This window comes from Engystomops pustulosus, chromosome 2 (genome assembly GCF_040894005.1).
Source record: "Engystomops pustulosus chromosome 2, aEngPut4.maternal, whole genome shotgun sequence".
Taxonomy (NCBI): Eukaryota; Metazoa; Chordata; class Amphibia; order Anura; family Leptodactylidae; genus Engystomops; species Engystomops pustulosus.
This window is the reverse complement of record NC_092412.1, coordinates 38,400,357-38,407,775: the sequence shown is the minus strand read 5'-3', so window position 1 is coordinate 38,407,775 and position 7,419 is coordinate 38,400,357.

Genomic DNA, 7,419 nt, shown 5'->3' with positions numbered 1-7,419 from the left:
TGAAAGGAGTGGCACCCGGTGTGGTCTTCTGCTGCTGTAGCCCATCTGCCTCAAAGTTCGACGTACTGTGCGTTCAGAGATGCTCTTCTGCCTACCTTGGTTGTAACGGGTGGCGATTTAAATCACTGTTGCCTTTCTATCAGCTCGAACCAGTCTGCCCATTCTCCTCTGACCTCTGGCATCAACAAGGCATTTCCGCCCACAGAACTGCCGCTCACTGGATGTTTTTTCTTTTTCGGACCATTCTCTGTAAACCCTAGAGATGGTTGTGCGTGAAAATCCCAATAGATCAGCAGTTTCTGAAATACTCAGACCAGCCCTTCTGGCACCAACAACCATGCCACGTTCAAAGGCACTCAAATCACCTTTCTTCCCCATACTGATGCTCGGTTTGAACTGCAGGAGATTGTCTTGACCATGTCTACATGCCTAAATGCACTGAGTTGCCGCCATGTGATTGGCTGATTAGAAATTAAGTGTTAACGAGCAGTTGGACAGGTGTACCTAATAAAGTGGCCGGTGAGTGTATGTATCCCATATACAGCCCCCCAGCTTAGTAATATACTGTATCCCATATACAGCCCCCCAGCTTAGTAATATATGTATCCCATATACAGCCCCCCAGCTTAGTAATATACTGTACCCCATATACAGCCTCCCAGCTTAGTAATATACTGTATCCTATATACAGCCCCCAGCTTAGTAATATACTGTATCCCATATACAGCCCCCCAGCTTAGTAATATACTGTATCCCATATACAGCCCCCCAGCTTAGTAATATATAATATATACAGCACCCCCCCAGTATAAAATGATTCTGTCCCCAAATAATATATACTGAATCCCCCCCAGTATAAAATAATTATAGCCCCAAATAATATATATATAGCACCCCCCCCCCAGTATAAAATAATTCTGGCCCCATATAATAAATACAGCATCCCCCCTAGTATAAACTAATTATAGCCCCAAATAAAATATACAGAAACCCCCTAGTATAAAATAATTATAGCCCCAAATAATATATATAGCATCCCCCCTAGTATAAAATAATTATGGCCCCATATGATATATATAGCGCCCCCCCCCCCCCAGTATTAAACGTTTTCTAGTCCCATGTAATACATACAGTACCCCCCCTTCCGTCCCAGGAAAACATGACACATCCCCACACGCTTATTAGCGAGATTTAATTAATTAAAGTACATGAAAAATAATAAAATAATACTCTCCTGCAGGTAGCTGCTCCCTCGGCGCGCGGCTCCCGTCTTCAACCGGCTCTTCTGTGAGCCGCAGCTCCGCACAGTGACACAGGCGGCGTGACGTCATGACGTGTCACTGCTTAGAACGGAGCGACGCAGCTGCCGGAAAGGCGCTGCGTCGCTCCGCATATAAATCGCGCCTGTGTCTTAAAGAGACAGGCGCGATTTATTTAGCTGGTGGGCGATTCGGGAGTTAATGGACGCCCGAATCGCCCACTTTAGAGCGGTAAATTTCAGCGCCCTTTACAGGGAACGGCATTCTGCCGCTAGTGATGCATGGATATTAGATTTCTCTAAATCTCACAGCGCATGCGCCACAAATCGACACAGGCACAGTACAGTTGAAGACAGGCCATGATGTCATGTTGGATAAGGGCAGCAGAACAGTAAATCTAGAAATAACCTCAAACCGACTGTCTTTATTTTCTCGGCAGTATCCCTACTTAAAGGAGACTTGCTCCAGAAAAAGAAGAGGACACAGTGTCAGTATAAATGCCTTTATCTTAAAGTGGTATTCCCATGAAGACAAGTTTCTTATATGTACTCAGGATAACAAAATAACACATTTTCTATTTCACTGTTAGTAACAAAAATGGCTTGGGGTTAGCCACCATCTTGGATGACATTGTGCAGATGAGATTTCTGTCTGTCTCTGCTGTGTGACTGTACCCCCTCCCCTGAGCTCAGAGACACTCACTGACTACATCCTGCCTGCACATGGTGAACAGAGAGAGAGGCTGCAAACTACGAGCTACAAGGAGATAAGTGATCCAGGGGAAGGGGGAGGCAGGCACATGTATGTGAGATGTAGCAGAGCTCACAGTTTAATAGTGTAATAGTTTATCAGCCTGTGTTATCATCTCAAAAATACATGAAAAAATCCCTAAGAAGAGAGATTAAAAAACTTGTCTGTGTGTTGCTGAACAAGATCCACATGTCCCGCCGGATGATGTAGGAGGGAAGGTGTGGTTATGCTGAAGAGGAGCGGAGGACCCCGTCTTGTCCGTACAGGCCACGCCCACTTCGTCTTGCTACATTACCTGCCTGGTTACCAAGTAGGAAATCAAAGTTCATTATATGCATTTTGCAGCAGGATGTTTTCTAACTGAATCAAGACTGCCCTTGTGGTATAAGGGCTCTATGGCAAAATTTCAGCCAAAAGTGACAAGTTCCCTTTAATCGCATTTCGTTTCAACTTTGTTGGCCCCTAATCTCACTCACTGCTGAATGACCTCCCAAAGAGGTTGGTCTTGCTTCCACCAATACAGTACATTATCTTGGCTTCTATCAAACTATTAAAATAAAATAGATCATTGACTTGGAAGGATTCAATGCAAATACACAACACAAATGACAATATGAAAATATTGGGAATGAGTCTTCGGCGAATTGCAGAAATGTTATTATTGTAATTATTCTTACGTTGCTAAAATATTTTGCATGGCGACTATGTCTTCTACTGAGGACACAGGATGTATGGAATCTCTGGACATCTATAGCTGTGCTTTTAGCATAGGACACGGGCAGGAAGCTATGGGTGATGGGGCACATATATATATATTGGTACCCAGGCTACTCTGAATGGATCAAGGTTATCTAAAAAGTAATATACTAGTTACATAATATATGCCAATACACATCTGAAAATGTATGCACAATGACAACAACCTCTTTTATATGCAAAATCAAACTTTGGGAAGATCTTGACATTTCACACTCGCCATCATGGCACTAGTTTGCTCTTACCCCTCAACTAATGTTTCCATTAGAACTCATACCCCTTCTTGATATAACAATACCCTATCATTTTGAAGATTCAGGATGTGTGTAGAGAAGAGGGTGTCAGTCTAGGTTAGATCACACCAGAGTATCCTTGGTGTCACCTGATGACATTCCAGGGAGGGGAGCAACAAAATCTCACAGAAGAAGGAGCTGAGTGAGAGAGAAGAAGACTGAGGTTTTCTTTCTCAATCCAACTGCTTTATTCACATTAAATGGAACCTGTCATCAAGGAGGTGATTCTCCAATAGCCTATGGCATGTTCATTTAAAAAATAGCAGCAATATAATTGAATCCAGGTCTTTCTAATTGATTATATAACATTACCTGGCTCCCTGCCAGCGGTGTGTGGTGAGTCCCTGGTTGTTGGGGTCCCAGTTCAAATAGCACAAATCATCCTCCTCCATTCCTTCTCCTCACTCAGCAGGGGAGAGTCTGAGTGGGGAGGAGGGATTAAGGAGATGACAACACATGCACTCTTATGTTATCAACCACTCCCTAACCCGGGACTCACCACATGCTGCTGGCAGGGAGCCTGGGAATGTAAAATAATTAAATAAAAAGCACTGGATTTATTCCCATTCACAAAGGCATTTTTACATGAATGCTATTGGAATCTGTTTTCAAGTAACACTGACTTATCTTATGACAGGTTCCCTTTAATACTGTTCATTACTTATCTATAATGTCTCCCACACTGCTTGTAAGTCAGTTTGATCAAGGGAACAGAACATAAAAATTTTTCCCTTGTGGTCATTACAGAGGATATTAGCGTCAGTCCCTCCTGTCTCCTAAGATAATTTAGGATTAGAGATGGGACAGTGGCTAAAGGAACAAAGTAAAGGATTTTCATTGTCCATGTCATTTCCTCATGAAGACAAACACATGGAAGCCAACTGAGGTCCTTTTTTGGCCTTTTAAAAATGTCTCTGTAGCATTATCCTCTTCCAGACTGTCCACTAACTTTATACTTTGGGGAAGAGACTTATGTTTGAAATGACAGAAACAGAGGAGCAAAAATATATTCAGTCTTTAATGGGATCCCAATATGTTGCAAATTTTTTTGTCCCAAATTTGTGATTCTGCAACAGGCTCTAATACATGAGTCAAATCTTACTAACAACAAGTAAGAAAGTTGATTATTGATTTTTTTTGTTTGCATTAGAATAAGGCTTAAAGGTGAAAGTCAATACTATACATTGTATGTTATTATATATAAGGTAATATTTCTACTACCGGATTATTGTATATAGGGCAGCACGGTGGCTCAGTGGTTAGCATTGCAGCCTTGCAGTGGTGTGGACCTGGGTTCAAGTCCCAGGGTCAACATCTGTAATGAGTTTGTATGTTCTTTCTGTGTTTGTGTGGCTTTCCTCCGGTTTCCTCCCACACTCCAAAACATACTGGTAGGTTGATTAGATTGTGAGCCCCATTGGGGACAGGGACTGATTTGGCAAACTCTGTGCAGCGCTGCATAATCTGTGTGCGCTATATAAATAAAGAATTATTATTATGTGTTATTATTAGTGTAATGATTTCTTTTGAAACAAACCATTTCATGCATTACCACATTATTGCACTAGATGGCAGCATAACCCTGTACATTTTTGCACTGTATCATGAATTTTAGCCTGAACTTCTAACTCTCTGTGTAATTAACCCCTTAAGGATGTGGCCTTATTTGGGCTTCAGGGGTGCAGATTTTTTTTTTCTTTTAATCTCTCTATATTGAATACCAGATATTTTTAGATTTTATCCATCAATGTGAAATCAGATACGTCTTTTTTTCAATTTTTTCCAACAATATCATACAGTTCCAGTACGGCAACTTCCATAATCCAGAGCAAGAGAACTGCTCAGTATACGACACACCAATCACATAGCAAGTTTATACTGACAATCAAGTTCCTTCTCACTGTAATGTTGTTCCCAATAGTCCAACCAGTCCCATTCTGTCTCTCAGTAATGTCAAAGAAGCCGGTCCTGGGGTACCCAATCAGGGACCCCATATCTATTTGGCAGGTGTACCCCTGATTGCTCTCTCCAGACATTCAGATATAGTAGGAGTTATCTGCTGGAGCATTCATGTGTCACCTGCAGCACATGGCCAATACCAAGCTCGCCACAATTACCTAATGGCAAGTCAATTGTATATTGTAGTCTACACACTAGTACATTCCTAAGAAGGCGAAAAGTAAAATACTTTAGTACATTTAACACCCCCAGACCAAAATGTGAAGAGATAGATACAGGACCAAAGCACATGTGGCTTTTGTGCAGGGAGGAATCCACACAAGAAGGGTCAGGGGACACCCCAATATTACTCAAAAAGTCATGTATACCCTATTATGTATATCTAAAATAGGCTTCTCACTTCACTCAAACAGTCTATTATCTCCAATGTTCGTCACTACGAGTTCCTACTGCAGGCTTCCACTTTTATCTCACCCGGAGAGGATAGAAAACATGAAATGTATCTAACAATAAGTGATACAATAAGGATATCAATCCTGCTGTGTAACCGGACGTAACAAAACAATGGATGACCTCATTAGGTTGTATTTCCAGCTGCCTAATGCTCTATTATATACTATATATGCTATAAAAACTATGACTAGGAGGGTAAATAGGGATTGTAGCTGCTGGAATAACTTTATCTGGGATCCATCCGTTGAGGAAGCTTATAGAGACCTATCAATTGCCAATAGGAAGCGCATTCCAACATACACAGTTCATAAAGTACATAGTGCCATAAGGAGAAAGTTGCATAAAACCAGTCACTCCCTTATCCCACAGCTTATGTACAAGCATTGAGTTGTATTTTTATTGCTGTTTGCCTCTGTCTCCTTTAGCATACCTTCCATATTTCGGTCTAGAGAAAGAGGGATGAAAAGTGCTTCCCCCTTTTTCATAAACCGCACCCATTTCCACGCCTGTTGTCCCAACCTCAAGCTTAGTATAATATAGTATAATGCCCCCTTCCTGTGGCCAACCCCCTTAAGGACCAATATAATTCCTAATGCAACTAAGCAACATATAATGCCCCTCTTTAATTTTATTCCCCCTTTACATATGGTCACCCACTTTTATTTATCTCCCCAGACTTATAAAGCCCTTTCTGTACTCCTACACCCTTCCCTATCCCTCTCTGTCCTTATTCCCCCTCAAATTGTGGCCCCCTTTCCTCCATCCCCTTCATATTATGCCCCTCTGTCCTCCATCCTCCTCATACTTTTGCATACTGTCCTCCATCCTCCCGCATATTGTTTCCCCTGCCCTCCATATCCCTCATATTGTGGCCCCCTGTCCACCACCACCCTCATATTGTGGCTTCCTTTCCCCCATCCTCCTCATATTGTGACCCCTCTCCTCCTCCTGTTGCTGTTATTAAGCAAAATAAAAAAAAATAGTTGCTTACCTTTTCCCGTTCCCACGCAGCAGTCCTACTTTCTCTTCTGCTGGTGCTCTAAAGATCACTCAAAGAGGGGGGCGGGACCAGTCTAGGGGAGGAGCTACCTCCTCACGTGTCTACTGAAGAAATGATCACCCCATGGACAGTAATTCTAGTTGGCTGGTTATTGGTTGCCTTAACTTTATTGATCATGAACATTGGACATCTTGGGAATCCATACAACAGTCTATTGAAGGAATGTTTAATGTAAGGTCTTCTTCAAAGCTGATTACTGCGCTAACCATTTAGAATTCTCTAAACCCTACCATCAATATGTTCTATTATCATTTTTTTTATTATACTTTGACAAAACTCTGATATCCAGTATTTGATTTAGATATTTAGATTTTTTTTCTTGATAATGTGATACAATTACTAATAATAATGGATCAGAAATGTTCAACAATTATTTTGGACACGTTTTTGTTCTTTGCCACGAAGAGGGAAAGTTTTCATTGATCAATTGTATCAATTTTTTTGGCAATTTTTATACCACCAATGGGTGGTTTGAAGTTTTACCATAAATTAGCACCAGATTTATCATTTAGCATGGAGCCATTTGATACATGTGGCTCACAATACCCCGCTGTCACTCTCCTGACCCCTCACCCTTGCAGGTCTCTGTAGTAAGTGTTCATCTACCCTGGAGACCCTCTGTAAGGGTTACAGTCTGGTCTTACAATATAAAGGAATTCTAGACCATGGGGGACAGAGGTTATTCTTCTCCAATATGAAATGGTTATGGATTTAATAGCAGGTACATTGTGCTTTAACCTTTTCTTTGTGACATTTAATAATCTGAAAGGGCAGACACATTCTATTCCGAGTACAAGTTTATATAAGATTTAACAGATAAATATCTTCAGATTCTCCAATATGGGAAACTAGTGAAGACTCATTTTATGGTTTCATAACAGATTGAAAG